The following is a 19937-nucleotide window of genomic DNA, read 5'->3' on the forward strand; positions in this document are numbered from 1 at the left end:
ATGGAAAGTGCAGCTGGAGTAGTGAAGGAGCATGGGGTGTGGCCTGATCACGACGGTGCAATTGGGACACAGTACCTGGAGGTTAAAGGGTCAGTGGGGGGTGGGGTGGACCCAGGTTTTAAAAAAGGAAAAAACTAAAATTAGACCAGAGACCCCTGGCATGTGGGAGAAACCCCTACAATTTGAGACAGCAGCAATCAGAAACACCTGGATTTGAGATTCCTGGCAAGTGGAGGTAACGCCTGAATTAGAGACACAGCAGCAACTAAAAACACCCAGACCCAAGACACCTAGCAAGTGAGAGAAAAGCCCACAGTTTGAGATACAGCAGTAAATACAAACACCTATATTTGAGACACCTAGCAAGTGGGAGAAAAGTCTACGGTTTAAGATACAGCTGTGGATTGAGAGCTTCCTATAATATGAACACAGCGGCAGTTTGAACTACCCACACGATAGCTAACATCAGTGTGCTATACTATATAAGATAATAAGAGAGGTATGGTTTAAATGGAGTACAGTGATGGTATCATACGAAATTGTCAGATGCAAAATACTGAATGCGACATACTGTGCATTTTGTCTGCCTGAAAATACAGAATGTCGAAAGCAGTTCCATTCTACCACTGCCTCTGTATTTCGATTGCGCTTGTAATTTTGTTACCGGCAGTGTTGAAAGTTACAGTATAATGGGGTTGGGGATTGAGGAACAAACTGAGCTAGGGTGCAGGGGTGTCCCCCACTTCCATACAACACATTGAAAAAAAAAGCACAAAATCAAGCAAGAATGTAAACTTGTCTTTCGGTTACATTTCCATCAAAGCGAAGATGAAACGGGCCATCAACGGAGGTCAGCCGACCCATAATACAAAAGGTAAAGCATGGAGATAGGGAAAATGTCAGGGTGTCCACTCACTAAAAATCATTAGCGTCACCTTTCCAGAAGCAATACGAGCTGACTACGTGATCACTGCGTGCCGCAGCTATGGTGTTTGGAATTTTCACATTCAGCATCTTCGGCAGCATTTACCCTCTTCCTCACTTCAGCTATTGAATGCTGCAGATCTTCATCCCCACCATCGGATTCCATGAGGCGGCATTGCTGAGTTCAATGCATTGGCATTGTTAGGTAAGCTCAGCAGAGATACTCACTTAATTACTGGCAATTGCTTGGCGTTCCAAGGCGGATCGCACTTCAAGGCATAGTGATTCGTTTTACTTGCTGCACACAGTTGTGTGCCTTAGCATCTAGAATCCGACCAACGATGCTTCACACAGAAGTGACTCGCTCACTGGGGCTTTTTTCTTCATTGGGACAATTGCCTTCTTCAGCCTGGCTGCCGCCATCGCCTCTCCTCCAGGCATTGGAGTACCTCACCATCTGTTTGAACGGCAGCCTTTGCGATTGGCTACTCTATCCTCCATAGAGCCAATTAGAAAGCAGCTAGGAGTCAAAAGCCGGCCCACCTTCCAAGGCCCTTGTCAAAGGGCCCTTTCTGGACCTAGGAGGGCTTGGAAGGGCCCCTCCTCCTTTTGCCCCCACAGTGAATCATGGAACATTCCCCAGGGAGGCAACCTGCTACCCCATGAACTATGGGCACCTGCAACTCTATGCACCCTGCTGAATACCAGTGAGATCATTGTCATTGCCTGTACACTAACCCTAACAACTGTTGAACAAACTGTGCCTGCACCATACTGCCTCCTGGCCTTACTTATTCTCACTTATTCCTTCTTTCATCACATTTTATGTCTCTTTTTGCAATTTAGAAACCTAGTGTTTTTTTTGTTTTATTTATTTCAGCTTTATTGATTTTTCAGACAAAAACACAATTCTGAAATAATAAAACAAATCTGCTTAATCACAGATGAACAACATTACCCTCAACTTTAGAGCAAAGTTTTTCCCCCACCAGTTCCTGCAGCCCAAACAAAACCAGCATCAGTGAATTAATCCAAGTAATCCCATCCAGGTCCCTGATCCAGCTCAGGACCTCATCCCAATAGGACTGGACCACCGAATAGCCCCACCACATTTGCCAGTAGTCGGCCCGTGATCCGCACCCATGCAAACACATTGGACTCACTGACTCATACATTCTAGAAAGCCTGACCGGGTCTTATCGCCATCTATGCAGTGGTTTAATGGCATGTAGTTTTAGGCCCTGCGACACAGTCTGTGCCATGTGTGAGGGTCAAGTTCAATCCCCAGATCCTTTTCGCAACGCTGCCTCAGTGCCTCAACGGATCCCCTTCTCATCTCGACTAGGGCCCTATATAGCGCACCATTCAAAATCCTGGAATCAGCTGCAGTATCCAAGATTCTTTTGAAAGGGCATTATCTCCCTTTCTATCTTTTCCTTCCACTTCTCAAGTTAGGGCCCCCTTCAGTTGTAAATATGAGAAAACAGAGTGCACCTATTACCAGGGCCTCCTCTAGCTCGACTATTCAGATTAACCTCTGGTCTTCCCACAATTGCCCAATCCTCTCTAAGCCTGCCTCATACCCGGCTTGAAACCTCTCTGGTTTCGGTATGGCCTCCCTGACTTCCGGTACCCAAAGGTGTCCCAACGGTGAGGGCCACGTTGTAACATCTCCCATTCCTGCTCCCTGCCGCCAAATACTCAAAATGGTCCCTAAAATGGGGTGTTCCCGGTGTAAAGACCGAAGGGGGGGTCTGTACTTCCGCTCTCTATTTGGTAGAGGAGAGACACAGAGACCCCTGCCAAGATTCTCTATTGTGGTAGCAACGGACGAGCAATCAAGGCCTAGCTTTTCAGGAGGTTAAGCGAGCTGGTTCTTAAGTACAGTGTAGTCCCCAAGCACCCACAAAGGAATGTCCACACACTATCGGTTAAAACACAGTCTTTATATAATGAATATTCAAAGTGGTGTACACTATCACGATAACTCACTTTGCATGCAGAAATCAACAATGGCAAATATGTACAGTTCTAAAGTGGTACCACTAACGTTATCCGATCTCATTAAAGTGCATACGGTCAGAATGACACACAGATCAAAATAAAAAGGAAACCAGCAGTAGAGAGAGGAAGGAAAGCAAGATGGTTGAGCAATAGGCAGAATACTGGTAACTACCGTTAAACACAGCTCTGTGTGGAGATCCCCCCCCCCACCTGAGCAACCTGTAGAAGAAAGATGCAAGCCCAGTCCATATATCGCTCACACTAGACTTTCCAATAGTTCTGCAACCCCAAAGTACCTTGGCGTTGTAGCGTTCCACGTCGGGGAATCGACGGCCCTTCTTGAGTGTTCTCCCTTTCAGGCAGGGTTCACGGGTCATCGAACGTCCGACGAAGAACAGCTCGAGCAACGACGGTGAAGTGGCTGCGTCATTTCTAGCGGTGCTCATTGACGGGGAAACGTAAACGTCCTGCAAAGAAGAGGCGTGCGGGGCACCTCGGTGTTGATAGTTCTGGACCGGAAAGAGCTGAAGAACTGTGGCCCAGCAAGGGCGTCGAGTCGTCAGCGTCTCTGTGGTCTTTGGGTGGTGGGAAACCCACCGGTGGATGCTTCTCGGCACGTCGACGGTCAGGCCTTCTCCAGCAGGATACAGCGGCGACGATGCGGACGTGAGCGTCCTTGGATCAATGAAGTTCTAAGGCAACGGGAGCACGGCGACGACGGTCGTCGACAGTGGCGGACAACAGTCCGGGTGCTTCTCCTTGGAGTTCCGCAGCAATCCCCGTATCGGGTCGGCAGCCTGTCGGAGGTCTGTCAACCTGGGAGTTTAGGCAAAGATCAGCTGTGCACGATGGTCCCTCGTAGCTCGGGAAGAGGGCGCCTTACCAGGTCCTCTCTGGGTCAGTCCTTAAGGCACAGCAACTTTCAGATTGCGAAGGAGAGCAACAGTAATTCTTCTCGTCCAGCAGGGCTTCAAGATCAAGCTTCAGTTACTCGTCGTAGTGGACTTCAGCTTCTGAACACGATTCCTAGCAGTAAGAGGTCCCCAGATATACTGTTGATCTCCCATTCATTCCGCTGGGTCATACTCAAGCATCCAATCACGACTACGGGCATTCATGCAGGCTGCCAATCAGGCACACAGTGCATTCAAGCCATTCACTTCTCTCCAGACACTAACAACAAGTTATGTGTATTGGGACAAGTATGGAGCCATTCAACACTCCAAGCTGCATTCCTACCGGTTTCGGCAAGGGCTGTCTCAACCATTGTGTCAAACACCAGATACTAGACACCCACAACATATAATGCGTACTCGTCACACACTCCATTCACCCAGGCCCACCCAAAGGCGTACCCACAACATACGGTCGTTGAGAAGGCTCCAGCCAGTCTGGTTGGCACTTCCCCCACACTACCATATATGGAACTTCCACCCAACAGCCAGTCAGGGGGAAGGGACAGAGGCAGGGCTTCCTAGGACTTTGGGAAGATCTAAGTAACAGGTGATGGAAGACAAGAGGCCATGGGGGCCATTTTGTCTCCATCCGGAATCTACTGATTCCAATGACAGGGCCTGGGCATCCCAAAATGGAGGACGTTCAGGGCACCAGTCATTTCAGCACGGAGCTGCCACCAGCCCGTAACCTGCTCTGTGGGTCACACACAGGTGCCCAAAAACATACACTAGGGGCACAGGGTTGCACCCCTACCCATTGGTGCCATAAGGGTATCCCATGGGTCTGTTCACCAAACCAAAAGAGAGAGAGCTGCACCGCCAGGAGTCCTACACGAACTCATGCACGGAAAAAATGACAGAACACACGATAAAAAGCAGTAAAGGACAAGGATACGGAGGCCCTGTCCCTCCAATGCATTTCCAGCACCACACCCGTATACTACGCAGTAGCTTTGCCCTGGGGACCCACAACCATTCTCCCACCGTGGCCGGACTTAGCTAGAGGTTGTCCAAACCCACCCATTGCAGATCTCCCCTTTGTCTAAGATGTGAAATCATACCCTAAGCTGGGTGGCTTTGTAATACATGTTTATATCTGGAATGCCACGCCTCCGCTATCCTTGGGGAGACTCAGCACCTCACTAGAAACCTTGGGATTCTTCCCCTGCCAGAGGAACTGCAGAAGGGTGCTCCTGGTGACCTTGGAGAAAAGGTCCTGTTTCTGAATCGGCAGCATTTGGAATCCTCGGGAGAACAACCATTTAAAGTGCGTTCAGGCACCCCATACAGGAGATAGTTAGGTTACTCCATTCCAGACCTTATAAATTTCATTGCAACCAGCAACCTCTTGGCCGGTGAGTTAAGAACTTTGGTGTTCAGTGTACATACCCGTAGATCATCACACCCCTGCTCCCTTTAGTCGTGACAGCCATAGTAACCTCCCGTGTCAAACCACCCTTGCACCTCAGAGTCCACCAGCCTCCTGTCATCTTGAAAATGTTTTCAAGCATGCATTGCCAAAACCAAGATGCACATTTTAAAGCCCCCACCCAGCCCTGCCCCCCACTCACGCCCCTCAGTCCAGGACCCTCACCTTCCGTAAGGTCCTTCGAGAAGGGAACCCAGTGTAGCCTCAGCTGCAGGGCCTCATGGTGTGGGGGTTTCAATCGTCACTTGCTGGTATTCTCAGTGGAAAGTCCCTGTAGAGCGGCAAGGGGGGCCGCTTGGTAAATCACCCCCTAGTCCCACAGCTGCCTCTCACCTTGCATACGGTCACCCCAGCTCTCAGGCGTTTATGGTGGAGCTCTGGTGGATCAGATTTGCCCCCTCCTGACCTTCAGACATCCCCCACATGTCGTTGCCCCCACTGTTGCAGGCTGGAGCCTGCTTTCTAGTTGCTGCTCCACCGGAGAGCGGTCCTCTGGTCCATGAGCTGCCCAGGTTGTGTCCCTCAGAGCGGGCCGCACCGCGGGCAGATGCCGGTTTCCTCCCAGAGCTAAGTCTGAATGTGCGCTGGCTTCTTCCCTCGGTCCCGCTCCTCGCCGGGGATTCCACTTTCATTTTCACACGACGTATCATAACCGGCAGATCTTCGGCGGTACATGGCCGATTCGCACTGTTTTTGTGGTCAGGCATGACTCGCGGAGTCCCTGATCCCTGAATACCTGTCTCGCCTCTCCTGTGGGTGGGGGGAGGGGTTAGAGTGAGGGCACACTCAGTATTTTGGGGTCCAGATGACAGAGGAGTACGCTTAGGCTGCCTCCATCCACGCCCCATGACGGCCGAACCTGGTGTTTGTGTTTAACATCTTTGAAACCCTTTTTGCATTGCTTTGTGTCTATTTTCGCAAATTTGAATCCTGGTGTGTGTTTTTAACTTCTCTGCACCCATCTGAGGTGTTAGGGAGAATTCTCTGTTTAGGCTGAATTTCCTAACCTAGTGAGTCCACCAGCAGCTTTGCTGGATTTCTTTGGAGTTTGTTTTTTTTCTCCTGCCAAGAGTGACACTCTTTCTCCCACTCTTGGACATGATTTGTGGTGTTCCTTTGAATGTTAATGTGTTTTATGGGCTATGGGGTCTTTTACTCCATAGGGTCTCATGTGTTTTTTCTATGTGTGTTACACAGCACCCTCCGTGCAGTAACACCGGGGTGTCATAGTGACCCCCAAACATAGACTCCATACCCTGGGACCTACTACTGTCTCCCAGGGCATGTAAAGTCACCATTGGCTTTACTAGTCCCAAATTACTAACAGAACCAGTGTAAACCATCATATTGTGGACGTACTGGTAGGGGCAATTCGATAGCCCCTGGGTCTGTTCGAGGGGGCACTGTCCCGTCCCCCCTCGTCGAGTTTTGGCTGGTGGCAGTGGAAACTACTTTTTATATTCAACCGCGAATATCTCTCTATGGGATTTTCCCATTGTTCGAGGCTAATACTTTTTTTAACATAGCCTCTAACATACCGCTGGTTTATTTATTTAATATTAATCCACCGGTTGGTATTTTAAAAAATGGCGTTTGTGTTCGCCTCTAACTCCAAACCAAAGGTCGAGCCCTTTGTTCCACTTTTGGTGGGCTTCTACACAGAAGCCCTCCAAAGTGGTGCCACTCTGTCTGGGTACCACAGGGGGTTTAGGCACCTTGGACTAAGTTTCCTTGCCAACCCAAGTCGCACTCTTGAGTGATTGGCCCAAGTGGTGTGCCACCCCGCTCACCACTTAGCATGTTTGATTGACAGCTAGGCTGAATGAATGGGGGTTTTTTTTGCATAAAAGCAGGGCTTTGGGGACTGGAACTTCAGAAGTCGCCACAGGACCTGAAAATCTGACGCGGGAGAAGATGAGCTGACCTGCTACGACGACACCACCGGTGGAGCCCTGCTGAACCGACTCACCACTTCCCAACGACAGAGAAGATCTCCCTGCTGGAGAGTCTTCGTCCCTTGACTGCTGGGCACAACCAGTTTACCTTCTTTTCTCGCATCCCAGGATGTCTCGTAGTCGAATTGCCCGTGCCAAGCATCCCGGCAACCGGATAGCCACTTACCACTGGACCGCGAATAAAAGGACCGCTCCTTTTAATTGAGAACTCAGCGGCTGGTTTCTTCCCTGGCAGTGCAACGGACTCCTGTTTTCCTCCACAACGAGATCCTCGCTTCCCCCGGACGAAGCATCGACTTGCACCCGCTGCCAGGAACAACTGCCCCCGCTGGAGCGTTCTCACCATTTTAAGGTACCGTGTCGCCAGGCATCCCTTTCTAAAGATTGCTACAATGTAACAATAAACCCTTAACCTTCTGGACTGGGCTGGCCGCCTTGACCATCTAACTGGTCACTTTCTTTTGGTCCAACTCTTTCTGAACCTTTTGCGAGACTTTTGTGCACTTTCAACCGTGTGACCTTGGGCACATTTCGTCCGGAGCCTCTTAAAGTGGGTCCGGCCTTTTTAACTTTATCTTTACGGTTTTAACCTGCCTTCTTCTCCTACTGCGTTCTCCGAAAGTGTTGGGATCTGTTTCTATCTTTGCTCTGCCTTTCTCTCCCTCTTAAACCGATTGATTAGAGTGCCATCTGCGTTAAGCGCTCACTGCTGTCTGAAAATAAGTGTTGCTTTACTTAAGATTTGTCTAATAATCGTTGAAGGGAGTGTATATCTTTTAGTGACAATGTTTTTGACCTGCTTGATATTAGTGCCAGTGTGTTTAACTAGATGTGTTTTTAAATAAATAATTATCTCTCTTTTACATCAAGCTCTGGTCAGTGTTTGCTTGTTCTACTGTGTTCTTTTGACCTATTGTGAATACTCTGTATACTGCCTAACTCTTCCTGAGAGAAGTCTGACTGCTCAGCCATAGCTACCAGGTAAATCTGGGTGGTACAGACTGCTACCAATTGGGTTTACTGCCAACCATCTGTAGTCTTATATCTTTTGCAGTGGTCTCAGAGGGAACTGCACAGGTTTCTGCCTAACATGAGGTACTAAAGTATTCCCAGTGCATCTCTGTTCTTGTTTGCCTTGGCAACTAGGCCACCTGGTGAGTCTGTGCTTAGATTGTGCTCTGCAGCCCCCTCCGCTTTCTTCCTACTATCCTCCACCGCCCCTATGGCACACACCATCTCCCCCATCTTCTCCAACTGCTGCATCATCACCTATCTCCCCTCTCTCACAAGGTATGGAAGAAAGCTTAAAAAAAAGATATCCTGACCACTTACCCTGGCCTAAATATAGCAGACACCTATGTCAGCGCAACATCCAGACAGATCTGTACTGTGATCCTCTTTTCTGTCCCCTCACCAGATCTATTGAATCCATCTCATCTCTACTCTCTCTCCTCCTACATCCTCACCCACTAATGATGGCACTAAATGGGAAGTTCTCTTAACGGGCTTCCCATCGTCCAAGTGTATCATTAAACTATCACATTGGAACTATCTTGGTTCAGGATCGTACACCCAAACTCCTCCTCCTCTTTCATCAGCGCCTTACGTCCCTCATTAACTTCCTCCTCACTCCTGCTAATCCATCTTCCTCTCTCTCTGCCCACCCCCCTCCGACGGTGTACCACGCCCCTGTATCCATCCTCGGAAAACCTTCAAAAGGTGGAGACCTTCTGCATCTAGGCACGCTTAATGTTCGTTCTGCCATCCAACACTCTGCCGACATCTGCCTCCTCCTTGAAGACCTTGACCTCGATATCCTTGCTATTACCGAGACGTGGTTCAACCCCAGCTCAGTCACTGCTTTTGACTCCCTTCTCCCTGATGGCTACAAGATCATCTGCAAGCCTCGCCCTAACCGGGCAGCCGGTTCTTATCTGCCCTGAGTGGGTCCCTTTCACCCTCATATCCACCCAGCCTTATTCTTCCTTCGAGAGCCTCATTTGCAAGTTGGTCATCTCTCCCACCTCCTTTCTGACTATTGCCTCCATATCTACAGGCTCTCCCAAGACCCCAAGACCCACTTTGCTTCCCTCTGGGCATATCCTGGTCGGGAGTGGACACAAGCACAGGACACCCTAGATTATCCCCTTCAGGTATGGCAGAAAACGCGAACTTAAACTCCACTGAACAACAGATCCAGGACACTATCTGGACCTTCCTTTTTTGATATAGCAGGTAACAACCCTCCAGCAAATCCAAACAACACGCGCAATAGCATCCTACGTCTAAAAAAGAGAACATTCCGTACAGAATTGCATGCTCACTTCTTGCGAGAATATTTAAGGGCCAGCATTATACCCACAGGACCAGTTGTAAAGAATACACCCTGTCTGTTTCTGGACGACAAAGAATATGTAACCAATTTCAGCTTCATTGCCACAAAATGCAGTCGTGACCTCATGGTAATGACGATCACCACAGCGCAGCGAAAAAGTAATCAAATGCAACTAGAATTGGACACAGAAGAGAATACATTCCAAGAAGACAATACAATTGTAGATGCGAAAAACATAATAACCGACCTCCAAAAACCGTTTGAGGACTTCAAAAACGCAACTCTAAACAGGAAGATGAAAAAACTTCAAAAAGAATTTAAGGACTTCCAACTAGAAGTAGTTTATTCTTATACTGCGGACAACTACATCCCAAACACCAACCAGGGAGGATCACCCGGCTCATCATCACCAGGCTCGTCAATGGCAAGAACCCAGAGGAACCGACGAAGAGGGGTACATTTTTCAGGCTCCAGCAGTGGGTCATCATCAGATGACATAGACAGCAGGCCAAACAACCTCAACCCAATTACCCCTATCCACCACCTCAGTTATTTCCTTTTTTTAGGAGGACCACCTTTTGGCAACGTACAATGGGGACCCCCACAATGGGGCCCACCCCCCAGAGGAGGCAGACCCGGCACCAGACCACGCAGGAGGAGACCGAGATATTGACACCACAGAACGAGATCCCAACCACCCCAATATTCAACCTGACAGGTATATAACTTACCCAAGAACAAAAACATTTTCTTAAGAAAGGGCTGACGTGCGTACCGGTTAAACAGACTGCTATGATTTGGAAATGGAGGTTCGAATATTCTTACGAAAGGTCAGACTCCGGACCTTTTTCAGAGAACACAAGCAAAACACACAGGAATAAGTGGCAGACACAGGTCTACATGCACAATCCACCTTCACCGCTATGGACAATCAAGTACCACCGGAACTGTTAACCTTTGAAAAGTGTATCCTTAAAGATCTAGAGAAATTGAAAACAAGGAAAGTGAAACCCAAGCACAACCTTACTCGGAAGGAGAAACAAGCCCTGAAACAACTCCAGAGTAATAAAGGTATAATAATAAAACCAGCGGATAAAGGAGGGGCTATAGTCATTAGGCCTCATTACACGGTATGCGGTAAGGGTTTACCGGTACCGGTAAACCCTTACCGCCTTACTACAAGGTCCCTTTGCGGGTTGGAGAATTTAACGCCTGCTTTTTGCAGGCGTTAAAAACCAACCCGCAAAGGGACCAGGGAGCTAATTACGGTACCGCAATTTGCGGCGCCGTAATTAGCGCCTTCCCCATTCTCATTATGCCCTATGGGGAAAAATGGGAATGGGGAAGGGCAATGGGGGAAGGGGGATTACCGCCCCACCAACCTTGGAATAGGGCGGTAATTCCCCTTTCCACCAAGGCGGTGCCGGTATTTTACCAGCATGGACCAAGGTGCTAATAGCACCTTGGTCCACCGCCGTCCGTGTAATGAGGCCCATTATGTCAATAATCCAATACAAACAGATGGTACTCACAATACTGGATGACAGAGAATGCTACTCCACTCTCTGCACCAATCCCTCTAAAAACCTGGAACAAGAAATTGCAGAAATAGTTGATTTTACAATGCAAAGAGATTGGGTGACTGAAAAAGAATCTGCATTTCTGATCAGGAAGGGGGGGGGGGGTCGCACACCCTGCTTCTACGCACTACCCAAAATACACAAAGACCCCATAAATCCACCGGGTCGACCAATAGTGTCAGGATGTGGCTCGATTCTGGAACCCCTGTGCAAATTTGTAGATACTTTTCTACTTTTCTACAACCCCTGAACATGCAAACCAACACATATCATGGTGACACCAAGCACACCATCAACATCTTTGAGGGAAAAGACTTCAACCCAGAAACTGAGATTTTGGTAACAAGGGACATCAAAGCTCTATATTCTAACATCCCACAAGAGGTGGCCATTGAGTGCATACGAGAGTGGCTCACCAAAAACCTGTTACAAAAAAGGGTCCCGACTAACTTAATTCTCAAACTGATGACCATAGCCCTGACAAGGAATTGTTTTACCTTTGATGGCCAGATGTATCTGCAAACAAAAGGAACGGCGATGGGGGCAGCCTTCGCCCCGAGTATGGCGATTTTATACATGGCCACCTTTGAAGAACAACATGTATTATCCCATACGAACCAGTGGAGGGCACATGTGACCTCCTGGTTCAGATATATAGATGATGTCATCTTTATCTGGCGAGGAGACCTGACAAACCTACTACAATTCTGGCAATGTTTAAATACATGCAATCCGGATATCCAATTTACTATGGAACACAGTACCAACCAAATCACATTTTGGACCTGATTATCCGGCACAAGGATGGAAAACTAGAATGCGACCTGCACCGAAAACCGACTGACCGGAACACTCTACTACATCACACAAGCAATCACCCCAGTCACACCAAAGCCAACTTACCGTATGGACAGTTTTTACGAATAAGGAGGAACTGTACATCCAAAGAAGATTTAAAAAAACACTCAAAAGACCTTACCAACAGACTAAAAACCTGAGGGTACCCAGAATCAGCAATCAAGCAGGCAGCCAAAAGAGCCCTAAACACAAACAGAGACACACTTTTGGAACAGAACAACCAAACCAGGCAAGATGAAGAGGAAGAGGATCGCATCACATGTGTGACCACCCATGGAATACACACATCACAAATTAAAGAAAACAATACGGAGACATTGGCACATAGCCAAACTAAACCTACCGGATGATCCACCACCGCGTTTTGCATATAAACGAGGGAAGAACATAAAAGAAACTCTGGTACATTCCCTCTTTCAACCAGACTTGAGACAACAATCGCAAAGATCATTACGACCCCCTACAAGGACATCACCCATGTGGCAATTGTGTGGCGTGCAAGTTCACCATCAAACTAAAATCTTTCAAAATAGGCCAACGCAAATGGACCTTACGAGATCTCACCAATTGTAAGATTGAATGTGTAGTCTACTGCATCCAGTGCCCATGTGGGCTTAAGTACGTGGGCCAAACTACGCAGGCAGTCAATTTGAGAATATCAGAACACTGCTCGCGCATTAGATGTAAGAACTTAACAGCCCCACTGGTCACCCACTATATTGAAGTAAGGCACACACCTAATGACCTTACCTGGTGGGTACTGGAGAAGGTGAAAGGAGGACCTGAATATCTAAAAACTTAATGCACAGAGAGTCAAGATGGATACACCGTTTGGACACGTATCATAATTGCCTAAACGAGTCCTTCTAACCCAGCTTGCATTGATCCCACAGCATCTATGGGATTCAACCTAGCATATGAAAGGATCTAAGCCACACACCAAGATCCTCCAATGTGATCCCACTCCTCCACCTATATACTGCAACCACACTAGCAGGCATCCCTATGCACACCACATCGCATAGCGACGTAGGCAAAAGTGCATACACCCCATTATGAACATAGTCTGCGAATCTATGGGATTACTTTCAGGCGATAGGCCACTCCCCATCATGGTTGACAGTGCTATCGGGGACTGCTCTCTGCCCGGGTGACTAACCCACAGCCATTTCGCTATCCCGACATAAACCTACACCCATCTAAGACCACAGACACACAGGCGCTTCCAAAGAGGGGAGGCGTAACCACAACTCGATTTATTCCTTTTTCCTTTTTTCTACCCAACGTCTAGCACATGCATCTGATACACCAATTTGCATCTAGTCACACTCAGCTACGTTACCATAAGACAACGCGGCCGCACGGACTACGTTACCCAAGCGAGCCCTGACCCGCCCAAGGAACTCACAGCCAGGGCGTGGTCTGTTTCCCAGACTTCACCGCACAGCCAGTCAGGAAGCACGCTGCAACCCGCGCCTCCCGGCCACACACGTTGCACCAACCAGTGTAGGGCTCGATACAGAGGTTACCATAACTACCTGCCGGCGTCCCTCACACTAGACCAACCCGCGCAGTTTCCCTTCGAACCAGGTCACACCCGGAGGAACAGCAATATCCAAGGGAGCATAGAACAACCAGTAAGGCAAGCAGATCTAGAGAGGCTTCTTTCCTCTGCGGACCACGTACAAAGATTTGAAACACGGGATGCATGGGTTATGATTTACCAGCACCATACAAGGGGACATAGAGGGGAACCATAGCAGAACCACATCTACTGCCCCCTTACGTCCTCAACCGCACGGGGTCCCTGAGCACACACCCACGGGAGAGAGTGACATACACACTTGGTGCTCGTCCACCTGGCTCAATGCTGCACTAATTCACCCTCCTACATGCCTAGACCCACTGCCATGTAAGTACTGTAGTGCATTCCCTGAGACGATGTTTCTCTCACAGACAGGCATCCACTGCCTACCAGAGGAAGGTCCTGCTGAGAAGAGCCCCCCCCACCTCTTCCGCACCAACCACAAGATGGCCATCCGCCTACAGGGAAGGAATAGGTCTACGATCAGAGACCACACACAGCGAGGTGATCATGCTTTGTAATGATAAGCATACACAGCTAGCAATGTTTGGAATACATGCTGGGTATTTGGCAGCTCACTCGCGCTCTCTTTCTCTGTTCATCCCTCCCTCAACCCCCCTCCAAAATCTTGCCATGCTATAACATAGCACCACCTGCTTGGACGGATGGGCACACAAACCAAGGAAGCTATCTCACCGTCCACAGTCTGCACCAAACGGATTTCTGCCGCCTGCCCTGCGCAAGTGCCCTACTCAACTCGGATTCCCCAGGGGATTTGGGATCCTGCTACCGACTACACTTCAAGCACAGCCGGTAACTACACTCATAAAACATAAGCTGAACTAGCAGCGATTAACAAACATGAGGAACTCTCACACTTCTTTCTTTTTCTTTCCTTAATTTGTAAACAGGGTCTGCTCACTGGACGCCCTGAAGAAGGTACCCTGTACTATAAGTACACACATGCACCGAAACGTGTACACACTAGTCAGCATACAGACGATGACTATGGACATACTATTTCCAACTCTTTCTTCTAGCAGTGTGTCAACCAACCTTTATTTGAACACGTTGGCTACCTTTTGAGATATCCCTATAGTCCAAAGACCCAGACCATAAAGGTCAGTCTGAGAAATTGAGTTTAGGGACTACAAGAAACGGTGAAAACAACACAAGATTAGCTTGTTTACATGTAGAAATTATTTAGTCCACAAACCCTGCTCAATTGCAAATCTTATAGGAGATTGCTCCACAGAAACCATGGGGAATTTTCAACATTCTTATGATTGTATTGATTTTATTTATGCTATTGTAAATATGTAATTGCAACCAACTAGGGCTGTATATATGTTCCTTCTTTCTTAGATCATGGAATTTTGCACTGAGAATTGCAAGTGAAATATATTTATATTTTGTTTTTCTGTTCACATTGAATACATGTGTCACTGTAAATTTGTGTTACTGCATCTCACACTTTGACTATATAAATTGCCTTTGTAATATATATCTGTTCTGTATTGATTTTGTCATTTCTTTAACTCTTGTTTGGCACACACAGAGCTCACATTACTAGATGTTTGGCCAAAACTGTCCCAACTAGCAGACACAGACTTTGACCAACACAAAGAAATGTGACGAGTTCTTTATTAGTCCCCTTGTCTAATAGTATGTGACGATATAAGTAAGGACAAGGAAGGAACAGGTTTGTGTCCCCACTCGTGTAAGGAGGGGCTCTATTTCAAATCCTTTTAATGGGAAAGGGGACAACTTTTTCTTGTTGGCACTCCATATCTACAGGCCACCTGACTACCACCATATTCCTCTCGGCCTTGGCTGATTTTTCCTGCTCTTTCCTCACAACCACCTCTAAACTCCTTCTCATTGGCGATTTCAACATCCATCTTGACTCCCGTCAGGAATTGCGTCCCCGGACTCCTGGGGTTGCACATGTGCCAGCTGATTTGCTATCTAAGGTCATAAACCCGCCCAAACACTTGGTACCTTGTTCCCGACCTTTCTCTTTACAATCCTTGCATAGGCAAAAAGCGCTGCTCCTTGCACGCTGGCAGTTGCCGTGGCGACAGTGGAAGCCCTTCCTTGCACGTCACTGTGCTCGAGGAAAGCACACTTCTCCCGGTCACGTGACACAAAAAGAATAAAGACTGCCTTCTCTGGCAATCCGGCGCTTCTAATTGAAGTTGCTCCTGACTTCCGTGTTGTTGCCTGACATTGCGTTTTCCTGTATTTCGACTCGGTGCTCCATTTTTCTGGACTTCATCTTTGCCTGACCCTATCTGCCTCGTTTACCGTCTGATGAAATATCGACCCTGCCTACTTAAACGGACTGCTTTGTGTGGTGATTTGGACTTCTGCTGCCCGCACGTTTACCCGTCCCAGCTTGCTCAGCAGACTGCTTTCGCCTTCCGAATTGGATTCCCGCTTCCCGCTCCACTGCCCGACCCCATCTACCTTCCGGACTGTCTTAACCTGCCATCAGATCCTTTTGTCTACTGCGTCTCACCGCGGACTCCTTCTCAGCCACTTGGCCTATCACGCGCTCGGGACTATCCGTACAGCTCTCAACAGGGGGCTTCTGGTACACACGGACTAGAGACGCTTGTGTGCAGGATCTATCTAGGCGTTCTTGTGCTATCGCGGTAGGTCCTTGCTGCTTTACTTGCATTCAGGACATTCCACTACTCTGGTAAGGACACTTCTTTCTCCATTGTTACTTGTGCCTTGCTGCCCTACTCCTGTTCCTTACTCGGTCTGGGTTTGTATTGTTTCAGGTGACCTCCATCCACTGGGAGGTAACAAGGTGCGCTATTCTCACCAGGCCCACTACACTGCCCGGTTCTTTCACCCATTGTGAGGTTGATTTCCCTGGTCTCTTTTGTGGGTTGACTTCCAGAAATCAAGCAGTATTACTAATCAAGTCTTCTTTCCTCCACACCCAGCATGCCCTCGCTAAGTGTCCCAGCTTCCGACTAATAGATCCCTCTGCTTTTCATTTCGACACAACAGAGGGCTACATTGGTAGGAAGTACTCGTCAGCTACAAACAAGTCGTATATCCCAGACGGTTGCCCCATCCGCACTGTGAGACAGTATTGGTGGTGAGCCCTAGCAACTCCTCCATCACGGCATCCACTCTCTTCCATGACCTGTGCACCTCGCTCTCCCTCACCATTCTCCCCTCCGGTCCTACCCACTTGGCTGGACACTCTCTTGATGACTTCATCCACACTGATCTTTCACTCGCCTACCCACTGATAACCCCACTCACCTGGTCAGACCATTCTCTCCTCTAACCTGGGTCCTCTCCTCCCTCCAACCGCACCTCTCCCCGCCCTGCAAACCTCATTCAAGAACATCCGTCTGCTCAAATGAGCATCATCTGCTGCCTTTGCATCTACTTTCAACCCCCACTTTCCCCCCACTGCTGACTCTCTCCTGCTCTCAGCAACCTCTATCTTGCCATCACTAATATTCTTGACATTCTTGCCCCAGTCATGAGGATCCGTCTGTAACATGCCTCCAAACGTAACACCTGGTACAACTACTAACTTGCAGCCCTGAAACCCAAGTGCAGAGCTGCGGAACGGAGATGGGAGACCTCAGGCTCACCCTCTGCCAAACTGGCCGGTCGCCTGATCCAAAGGCAAAACAGACTCTCCATCCGCGCCAAGAAACAGGCCCCCATCCAGGCTTGCATCTCAGGCGCATCCAACAACACGGTTAAACTCTGAAATCTGCAGGGCACTAGCCAACCCTTCCGCAGTCTCCTCCTCACCTCTTCCGTCCCAGGCCCTCTGCAACTCACTGTCCACAGACTTCACTGCAAAAACTCAGGACATCCGAGCACCCTTGCGTTCCCCCCATCCCACTTGCCTCTTACGGCCTCCCATCCTCCCTCTGCCTTTTTCTCTCCTGCTTCTCTCCTATCGCACCTGATGAGGTCACCAGAGTAGTCTGCTCCATGAAGGTCTCCTCCAAACAGGTTTCCCCCTGCTCCTCCAGAACCATTAAGGACAATATTGGCTTGCTTCCCCTGCACTTGCTGATTTCAGCAACCACTCTTTTTCTACTGGATCTTTCTCCTACTCCCTCAAGCACTCCCTTCTACGCCCCCTCCTGAAAAAACCTTCTGCAGACGCGTCTTGTCCAGCCAACTACCGCCCCATATCTATCACCCCCTTCCTCTGAAAGCTCTTGGAGAAGTTAGTCTTCCCCCAACTGACTCAGCACACTGAACTGGTTGGTTGCCTCCACGACCTTCAATCTGGATTCCGAGCATCCAGAGGCAAGGAAACTGCTCTTCTGAACACCCGCGAGGAACTGCGCGCATCTCTTGATTCCAACTCTCCAGCTGTTCTCATTCGACTTGATCTCGCCTCTACATTTGATACAGTCAACCACTCCATCCTCATAAAACAGCTCCACGTTACCCTAGCTATCTCTGAGCGGGCACTGGACTGGCTGACCGCCTTCCTCAGTGACTGTCCGGCCCAGGTTATTCTTGGCTCTTTCTCCTCTCCCACCCCTATTTCCACCTGTGCTGTCGCCCAGGGCTCCAACCATTGCCCCTGCTCTTAAACGCCTATCTTGCTCTGCTTGCACACCTCTTTTCCACCATCTCCCCAAACTTCCAGTGCTATGCGGATGACACACAACTCTTCTACAAAGTTCCCTCTGATCCTCTCCTTACTTCCTCCATCATTCTTGACTGCCTATCGGCCATCCAGTCCTGGTATACCTCAATTGATCTCTGCCTCAGCAAGACGGAGATCCTTCCTATTGGGACTCCTGTTTCCGGTTTCTGCCCCTCACTCTGGCCATCATTTATGGGCTCTCCCCATTCTCCTTCATCTGAAACCATAAACACTGGAGTCATCTTCGACTCTTCCTTCTTCTTCATCCCTCACATTCAGGACCTTGCCAAGAAGTCCCATTTTCAACTCCATCCTCACTTTCCCCCAAAAGCTCAATGTCTCTAGAGCTCTGTTTCTCTCTAGGCTAGACTAGTGCAATAGCCTTTTCCTTAATCTACACTCTTCTTCTCTATGAACCCTGCAGCTAATCCAGAATAGGGCTGCAAGTCTTATCCTTAGCCCGAGCCCAGGGACCGCATCTCTCCAGCCATAAAAAGTCTCCATTGGTTCCCGGTTGCAGCAAGGATCAAATTCAAATCCCTCTGCAACATCCACAAGGCTGTCTGGGGACGGCGACAACGCCATCTACAACCAGTTCTCAGTAAATACTCTCTCTCGAGATCTCTATGTTCCTCCAGCACCAACTCTGTTTGTCAAGCGCTTCGCAAAACAGTGAGCTGGTGGACGATCTTTTTCCTCAGCAGGCTCCCTCATATGGAAAATCCTCCCCCTTCCTCTTGAGCCTGATTTACTCAAATTCTGGAAGCTCCTCAAGACTTTTCTTTTAACCTTCTCATTCCCTTCCCTCTGCTAAACCCCACAGTTGCTGAGATTGGGGACAGGGCCCTTATGTGTACACCCGGGTCCTGGTCTCTCACACACAATTGCCTACAGCCTCCGTCCGCTCCCAGAACTGGCCTAGGCACCCACTGGCCTATGCCACCTCATGTCTGCACTTATTTATTGGCAGCTCACCAGTCCACCTAAGCACTTACAGCTGCTCACACCCTAGCACTTTCCCTCTTGTTACACCTAGTACTTACCCCACCACTCACTCATCCCTTCTCTCTCTCTCTGCACTTGCACGTTGTGAATGCTCAGAAGGCCTAGCAGGTCCGCCTCTACCTTTCACTGTTATATTTGAGTTTCATTCCCATGTTCCCTTCCCTGCTGCCCTGTGGGCGCTTTGAAACGCAATTTACTTGCTGTATAAGTGCCTTAAAAATGCACAATAAATAAATACATAAAATAAATCAGATAGATCCTACAGTGATTGCTGCGCTCCACACCCAGACCTAAGATCAAGTATGAAACAATTAATTTGAAAAATGTTTTCTAAAAAAAGATATTCCAGTGAAATTTCCACCAGGGCACCCCACCGCACCTTCAAACTAAAAAGGAAAATAAGACGACAGAGGATATCTGTAGCAGGGCTGAATTCCATTCATAGCAATTCAGGAGATGCACAAAAACATATGTCAGCAGCTGAAAATAGATGTAATATCTACTGGATTCAGTTGTTATCAAACAAATGTGTATGTAATATTTAGGAAAGGTATACAAATGCCAGATAAAATACACTTCTTATGCACCAGCACACATTAATGTGATGCAATATGTAAAACGGATCATAAACACAAAGAACACACAACCCACATCC

The 19937-nt window shown here is 48.5% G+C and overlaps 1 protein-coding gene across 2 annotated transcripts in view; it reads right to left on the minus strand.

The window, feature by feature from the left end:
* Window positions 1-19937, minus strand: part of USP32 (ubiquitin specific peptidase 32) — a 3569419-nt gene that overhangs the window by 2330080 nt on the left and 1219402 nt on the right. The window lies entirely within an intron of this gene.

Source organism: Ambystoma mexicanum, chromosome 9 (assembly GCF_040938575.1).
Source record: "Ambystoma mexicanum isolate Mex_15411 chromosome 9, UKY_AmexF1_1, whole genome shotgun sequence".
NCBI classification, from domain to species: Eukaryota; Metazoa; Chordata; class Amphibia; order Caudata; family Ambystomatidae; genus Ambystoma; species Ambystoma mexicanum.